Here is a 15947-nt window from a genome sequence, read left to right as displayed (position 1 = left end):
TTAATATTGATAGATTATTGATGCAACCTCTGCTCGCATTTGTATTGGCTGCTTATTCAGTTCTGTGAAAGTGCTTTAAATGTTGTTATTATGTTTAAAGTTTCTCATCCAAAAATAAACACAAATTCTTAGAATGAAAACTATTTTCCTTTTTAGGTAGCTCATTTAAAATTTTAACTGCATCTTTCCAATGTTTTTACCCACATTGAAACCACAGAAGAAATAATTCTGGAGAGAAGAAGAATACTGCTACTTCATAACTCTGGGTTTGTGCCAAAGGCGATAGAATAATTAGGGGTCAGAATACCAGTGTTCAAATTCCAACCTGATCACTGTTATCTTTTGATCTCTGGCAAAGTAACTCAACAGTCTTCCCATCTGTTGAATAGGGGCAATAACAGCTATCATTTGTAATAGCTATGATTAATATATGAGACAGTGTTTGCGAAACAGCTATTTTCTATAGCATTAAAAATGTATATTAAAAATGAATTTACTCCTTATGATTAGATAGCGAATTATTTTTTTAAATTCAGAATGAGCAAGCATTTAAAAAATGATTACTATGGAACTTTATTACTTAACTACAAGCCTTAAAATACACTAATGTTTTTCTGTTCTAAATAACATCAACTACAGCAATTTTAAAAATTCTTGACAAGTATAAAGAAGATAAAAATTATCTATAATGTCATGACCAAAAGAAACCCAATTAATGTTTTCTTTCATAAAGATTCAAACAATAAATCAACATAGATATGGATATATAGATGTAGACATTTTAAGACAGCTTTATATAACTGGAATATTATATGCATGAATATAAGTATATATAATATGATTTTTATATATACAATTCACAATTAATCAGAACATCTACAGTGAACAACCAATTCACATAATTTTTGTGCACCTTTCTGGTTATTTTCTTCCAACAAATTCCTTAGAATAAAATCACTGATTCAAAGGGTTTGAGCAATTTTAAGATCTTAAATAAGTTTCTGAAATCATGCTAGAAAACTTTTTATCAATTCACATTTGCATTACAATGTATGAGACTGTCTTTCACTTGATCCTCATTAAAACTGGGCATTACCATTGTTTGTTAATTTGCTTATTTGACAGACAAAAAAATCTTATTTATGTATTTGATATTTTCATTTAGTTGATGAATGGAAAGCTAGAAGGTTTTTATGTTTTGTTTTTGTTAGTTTGGTTTGGTTTTGGTATGGTTTTAATAATTTTATAGTCCACATATGTTTCCCCTATGACTTGTCCTTTTGAGGCATTTGCTTATTTTTTTGAGGGAATAATTTTATCTCCCACTAATTAATTAAATTTATAAAGATTGCACATTTTCTCTACCTATTTTTTTATTATTTTATAATTTTAAATGCAATGTTTAAAATGCAGCTTGTAAAGCTTTTGCTTTACCCTTTATTTCATTAAATTTTTGCCATAAATAGCCTTATTTATCATAAGATCAGATTAAAAAATGCATATGTCTATTTTGTTTTAGTTCTTCTAAGGTTTCCTTTTACACATTTATTCATTTAATCCCTGATATAGTTTGGATGTGTGTCCCCTCAAAATCTTAACATTAAAATGTGACCTCTAATATTGGAGGTGGGTTTAGTGGGAGGTGTTTAGGTCATGGGGATGGATCCCTCATAAATGGCTTGGTACCCTCCTCACTGTAATGAGTTACCATGATATCTGGTTGTTAAAAAGAGTCTAGGACCACTCCATTCTCTCTTTTTCTCCCTCTCTTGCTATGTGACACACCTGTTCCCCCTTTACTTTCTGCCATGAGTAAAAGCTTCCTGAGGCCTCACCAGAAGCTGAGCATATGGTAGTGCCATACTTGTACAGCCTGCAGAACACTGATCCAAATAACCCTCTTTTTCTTATAAATTACCAGGCCTCAGGTATTCTTTTGTAACAACACAAAATAGATTAATGCCAAAAATTGGTACCAGGACTGAAGTGTTGCCATAAATATACCAGAGAATGTGGAAGTGACTTTTGAACTGGGTAATGGGCAGAGATGGGAAGAGTTTGGAGGGATCAAAAGAAGAAAGAAAAATGAAGAAAAGTTTGGAACTTCCTAGAGACGGCTTAAGTGGTTGTTACCAAATTGCTGATAGAAATGTGGACAGTGAAGATTAGGTTAATGAGGTCTCAGATGGAAATGAGGAACTTATTGGGAACTAGAGCAAAGGTTACCCTTGTTATACCCTATCAAAGAACTTAGCCATATTGTAGCCATGCCATAGGGGTTTGTGGAAGGTTGAACTTAAGAGTGATGACCTGGGCCGGGCGTGGTGGCTCACGCCTGTAATTCCAACACTTTGGGAGGCCGAGGTGGGCACATCACCAGAGGTCGGGAGTTCGAGACCAGCCTGAGCAACATGGAGAAACTCCATCTGTACTAAAAATACAAAATTAGTTGGGCGTGGTGGCGCATGCCTGTAATCTCAGCTACTCAGGAGGCTGAGGCAGGAGAATCGCTTGAACCTAGGAGGCAGAGGTTGCAGTGAGCCAAGATCATGCCATTGCACTCTAGCCTGGGCAACAAGCAAAACTCCATCTCAAAAAAAAAAAAAAAAAGGAAAAAGAAAAAAGAGTGATGACCTAAGGTATATGGTGGAAGAAATTTCTAAGCAGAAAATTATACAAGATGGGGCTTGGCTGAGTCTAACAGCCTTTGATTAGATATTGTAGCAAAGAAATGACTTACAGTTGGAACTTGTCATTATAAGGAAATAAAATTGTAAAAATTTAGAAAATCTGCAGCTTAGCCTTGTGGTAGAGAAGGAAAAAGCATTTTCAGGTGTATTAGTCCATTTTCATACTGCTATGAAGAAACACCCAAGACTGGGTAATTTATAAAGAAAAAGAGGTTTAATGGATTCACAATTTCACGTGGCTGGGGAGGCCTCGCAATCATGGTGGAAGGCGAAGGAGAAGCAAAAGCACATCTTACATGGCAGCAGCCAAGAGAGCATGAGCGTGTGCATGGGAACGGCCCTTTTTAAAATCATCAGATCTTGTGAGACTTATTTACTATCATGAGAACAGCACGGGAAAAATCTGCCCCAATGATTTGATTACCTCCTACCAGCTTCCTCCCATGACACATGGGGATTATGGGAGCCACAATTCAAGATGAGATAAATCCAGGAAGGCTACAGAGCAAACATTTGATAGAGATGTTGTCGTGACTAAAAGACAGCCAGGTGCTAATAACCAAGACAGTGGTAAATAGGCCTGGAAGGAATTTCAGAAATCTCTAAGGCAGCCCCTCACATCATAGGTCCAGATGCCTAGGAGAAAAGAATTGTTTCAGGGGCCAGGCTCATGGTGCCACTGCCCTACCCCACTTTCAGGGGCTACTCTCCACATCCTAGCTGTTCCAGCTCCAGCTGAAGCTCAAAATGCCCCAAGTACAGCTCAGGCTGGCACCTTGGAGAGCACTAGCTGCTGTAAGCCCTGGTGGCTTCCATGTGGTGTTAAGTCTGCAGGTGTGCAGAATGAAAGAGTGAAGGAGGCTTGGCATCTTCTACTTAGATTTCAGAGGATTTATGGGAAAGCCTGGGTGACCAGGCAGAAGCCTGAGACAGGAGTGGAGGCCTTGTAGGGCAGTGCCAAGGCAGAAATACATGGTTGGAGTCCCCACACAAAGTCCCCACTAGGGCATTGCCTTGTGTGGCTGTGGGAACAAGGCCACCATCCTCCAGACTCTAAAACAGTAGAGCCACCAGCAGCATGCACTCTCAGCCTGCAAAAGCTGCAGGTACCAGAGCCCAATCATCACACTGGCATTTTCCAGGATGTGGGACACGGAGTCAAGGATTACTTTGGAGCTTTAAGGTTTAATTTCCAGCCTGCTAGGTTTAGGACTCACATGGGGCTTATTGTTCCTTTCTTTTGTCAGATTTTTCCTTTTTGAAATGGGAATATTTACTCAATGCCTGTGCCACCATTGTATCTTGGTAGTAAATAACTACTTTATGAACTTACAATCTCATAGGTCAAAGGAACTTGCCTTGAGTCTCAGAGGAGGCTTTGGACATAGAAGCTACCCAAACAGCAATACTTTTCCATGTACTTACATATTTTTATATTTTTTAAAGGTTTGCAATTTTCTTTAAAAATGTTCCTTCAGTTTGTGGGTGAACTTACTGCTTGGTATTATTCTATATATTTTTGTTATTATGAATGGAGCGTTTTCATGTATCTCCTGCTGTTTTCTGCTACTATACTAAGTAATTAAAAAATTCTCTCTATATAGCTTCTCTCAATATCTTGTCTTTTAAATTAAGTTGACTCTTATTATAGTCAGTCCTATCTTAGAAGCTTTATTAACAGCAAATAACTACCTAAATTATTTCTTCATATGCTTTCTCTTCTTAAGAAGCTTTTCATTAAATGAATTTTATTGTAAATGTTATTAAAATATGTTTTTAAATTATCACACTATAACAAATTATGTCATATGGCTATTTCAGGCCTATTACATTCAGACTGTCCCAATAGCTCCCTTTAAAACAACATAGAAGGTTACTGGCTGGGTGCGGTGGCTCACCCCTGTAATCCCAGCACTTTGGGAGGCCGAGGCAGGCGGATCATGAGGTCAGGAGATCCAGACCATCCTGGCTAACACGGTGAAACCCTGTCTACTAAAAATACAAAAAATTAGCTGGGCGTGGTGGTGGGTACCTGTAGTCCCAGCTACTCTGGAGGCTGAGACAGGAGAATGGCGTGAACTCGGGAGGGCAGAGCTTGCAGTGAGCCAAGATCGCACCACTGCACACAAGCCTGGGCGACAGAGCCAGACTCCATCTCAAATAATGATAATAATAATAAATGAAACAACATAGAAGTTTACCAACTAGTATATGTTTATTCGTATTAATGGAATATATTGTATGACTTAAAGTGAAGTTTTGAAAATTAAGACTATGCAGATTTATTTTCTCTGAAAATATTACATGTGATACAGGCACAAACTTTTCTTCCAATGGACCCTTTAAAAACCTCCTCATAATGACAAAGTACTCAAAAGTAACCAGTCAGAAAAGTTTGCAACTATCAGATTGTTAAAGTACTTTGTATAAAATTAGCTAGATTTAAACGAAAAATATGAATTATGTTTTTAAAAAATCACAAGTTAAACATGCCCTTAACCTTACTAAATTTGTTATTCTTCATTGAGATTTCAGTTCCTGGACCCCTCTGTACTCTCTTCATGTGCCATGGGCTCTGCTACATTTTATTTTTCTTTTCTTTCATAATTCACCTTAGACCCAGTGGTTAACCACTTTAATGCTGTTTTCTCTTTAGCAACCTTGATTCTTTTGGTTTAACATCCTTTTACTAGACATATTCTGTTAATATCCATATATCAATGAATCCACACATTGTCTTTTTCCTGCTCTGGATTGCTATATGGTGCCGAGAAACTCTTTAATTATACCTATTAGCTCTGACATACATTTGGACATCTCAGCCTCTTCTGGGCCGTAATAACTGTTTGACAGTCTTTTAACTTGTACCTAATCAGTTTTTCTTTGCATTTTCTTGATTGCAAATTCAGATCTTTATTACTCTTCTCAACACCCCCACCTTCATCACAGAAAATGAAGGCTATCAATCATGCTTTCACACATCTTCCTTTTCTTCCATATCTAAAAATAATTTAAATTGCTACTCAAACTTTTTTTTTTTTTTTTTTTTTTTTGAGACGGAGTCTCGCTCTGTCACCCAGGCTGGAGTGCAGTGGCGCGATCTCGGCTCACTGCAAGCTCCGCCTCCCGGGTTCACACCATTCTCCTGCCTCAGCCTCTCCAAGTAGCTGGGACTACAGGCGCCCGCCACCACGCCCGGCTAATTTTTTTGTATTTTTAGTAGAGACGGGGTTTCACCGTGGTCTCGATCTCCTGACCTCGTGATCCGCCTGCCTCAGCCTCCCAAAGTGCTGGGATTACAAGCGTGAGCCACCGCGCCCAGCCAAACTTCTTATATGTAGTCAGAGTTTGAGCTGAATACTCTACTCTTCACAGTAGTCCTTATCTATTAATGGTTGGATCTTTCCCTTTATATCTACTTCTTCTTATGATAAATAAGCTCCTTTATTTCCTAGATTATCAATTGTTAATTCCCTTCAAAATACTTTATATTAACTTTGAAACATGAAGTTACATTTTAAAAAATATGCAGAAAGTCTTATAACTTTTCCCATTGAAAGATTACATCTATGTTCCACACCCTTGATCATAGGCTCTGTGGCTACTTGAATAATAGAATTTGACAGAAAGGAACTTGTATCTGTTTTCACGTTCAGTCTTAAGAAGCTTATAGCTTCCACTTCTTGTCACATAGGATGTTCTTTCTTGAACCATGCTATAAGGAAGGCCAGGCACATGGAGATATCCATGTAAAGATGATCTGAGATACCCCAGCCCAGTTTTGGTTCAATTACCAACCAATAGCCAGCATCAACTTGCCGTTCACGTAACTGAGCCATCTTGGAAGTAGATCCCTCTACCTTTAGTTATACTTCCTCAGTGGACAGTACATAGAGCAGAAATAAGCTTTCACATCAAGAACTTTTTAAATTGTTGTTTTCAGTCCCTAAAGATTGAGGTGGATTGTAATGTAGCAATAGATAATCATAATACATGCTTAAATGTCTCCCATATTTGAGAAGATAAGCTTGATGAGATCACAAAGAAATATTTTAGTCTTCTTTTTCTTGATATTCAAGTTCTAGAAGTGTTGTTAATAATATATTATACTTTTTACTCCCTGAACCCATTGTCTTTTCTGACAGTACCACCACATTGAAATTAGAGACTTGGTCATGTTCACTGGTCATAGAGAGTATATACCAAACTCTTTATAAAGCATGAGAGAATCTATATTATATCATTTCACTCCACCTCTCTAGCACTCATTTTTCACACCATATATATACTGTTTTCTCTTACACATACATGCCTATTGTATTAGTCTGTTCTCATGCTGCTAATAAAGATATAGCTGAGACTGGGTAATTTATAAAGGAAAGAGGTTTAATTGACTCACAGTTTAGCATGGCTGGGGTGGCCTCAGGAAACTTACAATCATGGCAGAAGGGGAAGCAAGTACCTCCTTCTTCACATGGCAGCAGGAGAGAGAAGAATGAGAACTCAGTGAAGGAGGAAGACCCTTATAAAACCATCAGATCTCGTGAGAACTTACTCAACTATCCTAAGAATAGCATGGGGGAAAACATCCCCCATGATTCAGTTACCTCCCACTGGGCCCCTCCCACAACATGTGGGGATTATATGGGAACTATTATTCAAGATGAGATTTGGGTGGGGGCAAAGCCAAACCATATCACCTATCATATTGTTTAATTTATAAATTAGGCACAATAAGATTAATAATAACTGGTAATAAAATTGAATAATTATAACAATATACTATAATAAAAGTTACATGAATGAGGTCTCTGTCTCTCTCCCTCTCAAAATATCTTATTGTACTGTACTCAGCTATTTTTCTACCTCTCTTGCTCGCAGGTAACTGAAACTACAGAAAGTGAAACTTCAGACAAAAGGGGTCTACTGCAATTATACTTCTTTTTGCTTAGACTATTAGAAATCTCAAGACAAACTTGAAGATCATAACACTGTGGACTTCTGTATTTGGTGCATGTTTCAGGTACCTATGGCTGCAAAACAAACCACCCCAAAATTTAATGGTATAATCATTATTTTCTAATATTCTGTGACTTAACTGGGCTCATCTGTTGTCTTTTAGGATCTCTCATGCAGATACAGTTAGAAGGAGGTTGGACTAGAGTCATCTGAAAATTCAATTGAACTAAATTTCAAAGATAATGTATTAGTCCATTTTCTATTGTTATAACTGAATGCCATAGACTTGGTAATTTGTAAAGAAAAAAGGTTTATTTGGCACATGGTTCCGGAACCTGGTAAGTCACAGAGTGTGGTTCATTTGGTGAGGATCTTCCTGTTGTGGTATGACTTGGTGGAGAGCATTAGATGTGACAAGGCAAGAACATGAGTGTCAGCTCAGATCTTTCCCTTCTTATGACACCATCATTTTTATCATGAAGGCCCCACTCTAATAACCTTATCTAATTCTTATTACCTCCCAAAGGTTACATCTCCAATAAACATATGAATTTGAGGATTAAATTTTCAACCCTTGTGCTTTGAGGAACATTCAAAGAATGGCATATGGCTTCTTCATCGACATGCCTGGCAACATAGCTGGAATGACTAACCCCACTTTGGGCAGGCCAGACCCAATCTAGCTCTCGTTCTCTCCCACCCACACCTGCAGCCCCTGTGCATGGCTTCCTCACAACATAATGGTCATCAGGTAGTGGAACTTTTTAATGACTGCTTGATTCATCTAGTGCCAGTATTCTAAGGGAGCCAGGAGGAAGCCACGAGGTGTTTCTAACATAGCCACACAACTTAGGCAGCTTCACTTTCACTGCATTTTATTGATCAAAAGCAAGTCTTTAGTTCAACCCTGATTCAAGGAGAGGAACTACAAGAAAACATGAATACCAAGAAGTGTGATTTTTTTTGTGGATCATTTTTATAGACTAGCTACTACAGTATATTTAGATTTTTTTTCTTAGAGTAGGTTTTCTACTTTATTATTTTATAATGTTTTTTAATTAAAGGTGATTTTTACTGTTTTATGGAGAAGCCAAGTAATATTAAATGATAAACTAACGGTACAGATGTAACAATAACACTATATACACAGCATGTTATGAGAATTGCTTGAGTTAATAAATGTGTGAATAGTTTGTAAATAAGATCATACTAGTGTAAAGGTAAGTTTAAAAATAGTGTGTCATGGGAGTTCCTGATTTTGTTAAAATTGTAAGAATTTTTGCTTCAGACCAATGGACTTAATATCAGCCAAGTTATTCACAGAGTGTTTAATGAGATAATACAAAGAGCCTTTAGTAAATTGGGCAGAAGCAAAAAGAATTATGTCTCAGTAAAATTTCTGGAAATTTTCTACACAGTTCTATAAAAATCTGAGGGAACTTCTAACAACTTGTGGGACAATGGAATTGAGATAAAATTAAAAATATAATCTTTATTTCTCAATGTAAGCTCCATCAAGTTCAAGACACTTTTGTAAGTGGTATTACCAAACATTTAGTCCATTCCTAAAGAACTGAGAGTCATTGGACTTTGACTACATCAAAGCAGTCTTTTTTTACATTATTAACTGAACAGAAATGAGTGCCTTTTAAAGATTTTTTAAAATTAGGAAACAAAAAGAAGTCAAAGGGAGCCGATGCAGGACTTGCTTACTGATTTCCCATTAAAACTCTCACCAAAGTGCCCTTTTTTCTTTTTCCTTTTTTCTTTCTTTCTTTCTTTTTCTTCCTTTCCTTTCCTCTCCTCTCCTTTCCCTTCCTTTCTCTTTCTTTCATTCTTTCTTTTCTTTCTCTTTCTCTTTCCTTTCTTTCTTTTTCTTCCTTTCCTTTCCTCTCCTCTCCTTTCCCTTCCTTTCTCTTTCTTTCATTCTTTCTTTTCTTTCTCTTTCTCTTTCCTTTCTTTCTTTCTCGCTCTTTCTTTCTTTCTTTTCTCCCTTCCTTCCTTTTCTTTTTTCTTTTCTTTTCTTTCCTTCCTTCCTTCCTTTCTTTGTCTTTTTTTTTTTTTTTTTGACAGTCTCACTCTGTCAACCAGGCTAGAGTGCAGTGACGTGATCTCAGCTCACTGCAGCCTCTGCCTCCTGGGTTCAAGGGGTTCTTGTGCATCAGCCTGTAGCTGGGATTACAGGCATGCAACACCATGCCCAGCTGATTTTTTCTATTTTTAATAGAGACGGGTTTTGCCACGTTGGCCAGGCTAGTCTCGAACTCCTGGCCTCAAGTGATCCACCTGCATTGGCCTCCCAAAATGTTGGGATTACAGGTGTGAGCCACCACACCTGGACCCTCCTTTTTTTTTTTCTTTTAATGAGAGGAATGCACAGGAGCATTGTCATGGTGGAAAAGGGCTCTTGTGAAGCTATCTCAGACATTTATCTGCTAAAGCTTTGACTAACTTTCTCAATCACTCTAATAATAAGCATATGTTATTGTTCTTTGACCTACCAGAAAGTAAAAAGGCAAAATGCCTTAAACTTCCCCCAAAACGGTTGCATTTTCTTTGCTCTTAACCAGTCAATTTTTTGCTTTGACTGGACCACTCACACCTGTTGGTAGCCATTGCTTTAGTTGTGCTTTGTCTTCTGGGTCATACTGGTAAAGCTACATTTCATGTCCTGCTACAATTCTTCAAATAACTGTTTTGAAATTTTGATCACACTTATTTAAAATTCCATTGAAAGCTCTGCTGTTTTCTGCAGCTGATCTGGCTGCAACAGTTTTGGCACCCATCAAGTGGAAAGTTTCCTCAACTTTAATTTTTCAGTCAGAATTGTATAAGATGAACCAATTGAGATATCTATGGTGTTGGCTATTGCTTGTGCTGCTAATTATTGGTCCTCTTCAATTAAGACTCAAGAAAGGTTAATTTTTTTTTCACAAATTTATGTGAACAGTCTGCTGTTGCAGGCTTCATCTTCAACATCATCTTGTACTTTCTTGAAACAAGTTACCCGTTTGTAAACTGCTGATTACTTAAGGACGTTGTTTCCATAAAATTTTTATAAAGGATCAATGATTACCACCCAAATCTCTGGGTGGAAGAAGCTTGAGTATTCTTCCACCCATGCTTCACTACAAATTTGACTGTTCTTGCTTCAATTATGGCCGAATTCATGTTGTTCTGACAAGGGCTCTTTTTAGACTGATGGCGTATCCTTCTTAGTGCCTCAGACTAACTTCTCTTCAGACATATCATAACAAGTTAGTATGAGTTTATTTTGGTGTAAAAATTTTGAAATGTATGCATGGTTTTTTCATAATACACATTTTCTCTGAACTTTTTGAAGATCTCTCATATAATCAGTTGAAACTATATATTAACATTTTATGTCCCTATTTCTATTTCATAGAAATGTCTCCTAATTAATACAACAAAACATAAATTAGGATTTCATTGGTACATTCATAATTGGATGAAGATTGTGAGTGGACTGAGTAATTTCTAGGGTTTCTTGTATGATTATGACTCATTTGATTTTTGACCCATAGTGTAGTAAGGGCTTTACCTTGGTGTCATTTTGATCTTTTTTCTTTTTAATTACTCAAGTTATTTCTGTTGGCAGAAACCCTTCCCTCTACCAAAGGGCCTTTTATTCTACTTGATTTTGGACTATCCAACTCTGCTGTATTTGGCAAAACTGCAGGCCAACCCTCACAGAAAATGTGCCCTCTTTGGCCTCTATACACCTAAATATGCCATTTAATCTAATCATAATGTTATTGCCACTTTGCAGTGCCAAATCATCTGCCTCAATGATTAGAAACTTTCTCACGGTCAGCTGGGTGTGGTGGCTCATGCCTGTAATCCTAGCATTTTGGGAGGCCGAGGCGAGTGGATTGCCTGAGCTCAGGAGTTAGAGACCAGCCTGGGCAAAATGGTGAAACCCCACCTCTACTAAAATACAAAAACGTTACCTGGGCATGGTGGCATACACCTGTAATCCCAGTTACCTGGGAGGCTGAGGCAAGAGAATTGCTTAAACCCGGGAGGTGGAGGTTGCAGTGAGCCGAGATTGTGCCATTGCACTCCAGCCTGGGTGACAAAGCGAGACACTGTCTCAAAAAAAAAAAAAAAAGAAAAGAAAAAACTTCCTTAAGGTCAATGATTCTAATTATACAATAAGACCTCTTTCTCTAGCCTTTTTACAAGTCTAAACACAAGACCACTTAATAGGAATAGCCTTAATTTATCTATAAATGTTTTCTACATATTTTTTATTTTCTTTGGTTCATTTTTCTTCCTTACAAAATCAAACAACTGACTTCAGGAATTTTGCCTTTTATTTCCCTTAAATCTCCTCTCTGCAGCCATCTAAGTGTAGAGCATTCAGTAGATAGCCAACAAATGTGTTGATGAAAGTCAGCAGAAGACCCTGGTAGACTATAACTTTCTTTGCTTCACTTATTGCAGTTAACAAAAAGAGATATTGTGAAGGTAATTTACCATTAGAAGACTGTTTTGAAATCCTTGAGCAGAGAATATTCTTCAAAAATTGCATAAAATACTGCTGCAATTACAATGATTTCTGGATATCATTCTACTACAAATCTGTCACTCAGGAACAAAAGTGCTGTGCAAGGCCAACATGTCACCTATTCCACCATACATGAAATAGTGGAGTTGGCTGTAATATCTGGAAACTAGAAAAGTTAATTTAAAGAAAATTTCAGCTAAGGTAAAACTCTTTGAAAAAAACGGAAGGATGCTCCACAAAGAACAGCACTGTTCCAGCCTGGAGTGACTCTTTTCTTTTTTTCAAATACATCTCGTGAAATTAGAATGATTCTCCCTGATGGACTGTATACTGTAAATCAATTTTTAATAAATGGACACTTTATGAAAGACATTTTGAACTCACAGCTAGGAAAACATTCTACTGATCTAATGACAAGAATATAATTAGAAGATTTCAATATAAAATGATCATAACTAAAAATTGAATGAATGATGCAATTGAAACATTACAATAAAAAGCCCCCAGGTCTTGAAAGATTTAATGAAAATACACTGGATAATTAGCATTATGGTTTCATAATCAATATAAAGTTTGGCAATTCTTGGGAAAACTACAGACTTCCATTATTTAAAACAATACTTAATATTTTATATTGAAAAATGCTTACATAATGCTTTTGAATGACTCTTATCAAATTGCTGTTTTTTTTTCTCTCTGGAATCTTTAATCACTTTACTCTTTCTCAGACAAACCTCTTTTCATTTTTCAAATCTCAGCCTAATTGTCTCTTTTTCAAATTGATCTATTCTGAGCCCTTCAATATTAACTATTTTCCCACTGATATTCTCTCCAATTGCATATTTTTATGTTAATTTAAAAGGTAATACTATTCCTTGTATTTGTAGATTTATTTCGGATTTTTCTTTAATGACTGTCTCCTTCACTAAACCATAACATCCTTGAAAGTAGGGTATTGGTCTCTTCTTTGACATTCTACACCTGACATCTAACACAATGTCTTACTCTCAATACATGCTTGTTAAATGATCAAAAGAATTAAAAAGTCATAATGCTGCATCAAGCCACCAGTGCACTAATTCATTTTGATAGTTTAAAATGTATAATATAAACCGTATTTCCAATTTACAAAGGATTAAAGGGTGACTAAGTTACTCTCAATTGATTGGTACCAGTTAGATGGGCAGCCTGTTTTACTTTCTCTTCTCATTATTTTTATTTTTTCAATAATTTTTAGTTTTATAGATTTAGGGGGAAGTTTTGTTACTTTTTAAAAATAATTTCAACTTTTATTTTAGATTAACAGGGTATATGTGCAGGTTTGTTAAATGGGTATATTGCATGATGCTGAGGTTTAGAGGACAAGTTATCCATCCACACAGGTAATGAGCCTAGTATCAAATAACTAGTTTTTCAACTCTTGCCCCCTTCACTCCTTCCCCACTCTGGTAGTCCACAGAGTCAATTGCTGCCATCTTTATGTCCATGGTTACTCAGTGTTTAGCTCCCTCTTATAAGTGAGAACACTGTGGTGTTTGGTTTTCTCTTCCTGTGTAAATTTGCTTAAGATAATGGCCTCTCACTGTATCCATGTTTCTGCAAAGGACATTACTTTGTTCTTTTTAAGGCTACATAGCATCCCATGGTGTATATTTACCACATATTCTTTATCCAATCCACCAGTGCTGGGCATCTAGGTTGATTCCATGTCTGCTATTGTGAATAGTGATGTAATGAGCATATAAGTGCAACTGTCTTTTTAGTAGCATAACTTATTTTCTTTCAAATATATACCCAGTGATGGGATTGCTGGGTCAAATAATAGTTTCGTTTTAAAGCCTTTGAGAACTCTCCAAACTGCTTTCCACAGTGGCTGAACTAATTTACATTCCCACAAACAGTGTATAAGCATTTCCTTTTCTCCACGGCCTTGCCAGCACCTGACATTTTCTGACTTTTTAATAACAGGTATTCTGACTGGTGTGAGATGGTATCTCATTGTGGATTTGATATACACTTCTCTGATGATTAGTGATGTGGAACCTTTTTTAAATGTGTTTTTTGGTTGTTTGTATATACGTGAATATACCGTTTCATGGTGAATTCTGGGCTTTTAGTATAATCATCAACCAAATAGTGTACATTGTAACCGATGTACCAAAATACCCAAAAGAAAGGAAATCAGTATATTGAAGAGATATCTGCTCTCCTATGTTTGTTGAAGCACTGTTTACAATAGCTGAGATTTTGAAGCAACCTAAGTGTTCACAACAGATGAATGAATAAAGAAAAAGTGGTACATATACACAATGGAGCACTAGTCAGCCAGCAAAAACAATGAGATCCAGTCAATTGCAACAACATGGATGGAACTAGAGATCATTATGCTAAGTGAGATAAGCCAGGCACAGAAAGACAAACATCACATGTTCTTACTTATTTGTGGGATCTAAAATTCAAAACAATTGAACTCATGGACACAGAAAGTAGAAGAATAATTACCAGAGGCTGGGAAGGGTAGTGAGGGGTAGGGATGGTTAAAGGGTACAAAAAGTAGAAAGAATGAATAAGACCTATATTTGATAGCACAACACGGTGACTACAGTCAATAATAACTTAATTTTACCCTTTAAGATAACTTAAAAGAGTGTAATTTGATTGTATATAACTTAAAGGAGTTAAATGGTTGATGGGGTGGATACCCCCCTTCTCTTTGATGTGCTTATTTCATATTACATGCCAGTCTCAAAACATCTCATGTTCTTATAAATATATACATCTACTCTATACCCACAAAAATTTTTTTAAAAAGAGATCAGCATGGCCCCTGAACAAGGATGACAGGCAAATTCATGAAGTGTTTCATATTTTTAGCTACTCTTGCCATGGTGGAAAAAAAATGATAACTACGTGGGAATATGAATATGTTATCTTGTTTTATAATAGTACCAATTTTTCTATATCTATGTATCACAAAACATCCTGTTGTGTATGTTAAATATACATAACAAGATTTATTAAAACAAAACAAAACATATAAATACTGGGAAAAAACTATTATTCATATTTTTAAAAAGCTGTGACATGGACTTAAGGAGTCATAAAATGTCAATGAAGGCATTAAGAGGTTTCTGAAACCTAATAACTTAATTATTTGCATAGAATTAGGAATGAAGAACCCTCTTGGGAAGCATACTTTATAATGCTCCTCTTCAGTCTTTCTTACTTTTGACTATTTATTAGGGTATATGTGTTGTTACAGTGACTGAATTAGATGAGATTTTTAGGTTTTGAGGGAACATTTAGAAGAAAAAAGTATTGACTTCTGACTTCGGAGTTACGTTTCCTGAGTTTGATTTGATGCTTAGCTATTTACCAGCTGTGTGACACTGGCCAAACTTCCTAATCTCTCTGTGCCTTAGTTTTGCCATATTTAAAATGAGATGAGATTTTAAACATGTGTCAGCCCCTCTCATTACAGGCCTGGAAGCCTAGGAGGAAAAACTTGTTTGATGGGAAGGGCACAGAGACCCCCTGCTGTGTGCACCCTACGGACTTGGTGCTCTGCATCATGACCACTCCAGCTGTGGTTGAAAGAGGCCAAGGTATAGCTCAGGCCATGGCTTCAGACGGTGCAAACCCCAAGCCTTGGCAGCTTCCACATGGTGTCACGCCTGCAGGTGCACAGAATTCAAGAATTGAGGTTTCGGAACCTATACCTAGATTTCAGAGAACGTATGGAAACACCTGGCTGTCCAGGCAGAAGA

At 36.7% G+C, this 15947-nt stretch overlaps 1 pseudogene; it reads left to right on the top strand.

The window, feature by feature from the left end:
• The first annotated feature begins 14951 nt into the window (after positions 1-14951).
• LOC115833414 lies at positions 14952-15052 on the top strand (annotated as a pseudogene).
• The last annotated feature ends 895 nt before the right edge of the window (positions 15053-15947 follow it).

This window comes from Nomascus leucogenys, chromosome X, assembly GCF_006542625.1.
Source record: "Nomascus leucogenys isolate Asia chromosome X, Asia_NLE_v1, whole genome shotgun sequence".
NCBI lineage: Eukaryota > Metazoa > Chordata > Mammalia > Primates > Hylobatidae > Nomascus > Nomascus leucogenys.
Note: the sequence above shows the minus strand (reverse complement) of the source record. Positions and strands in the feature narration are given on the sequence as shown.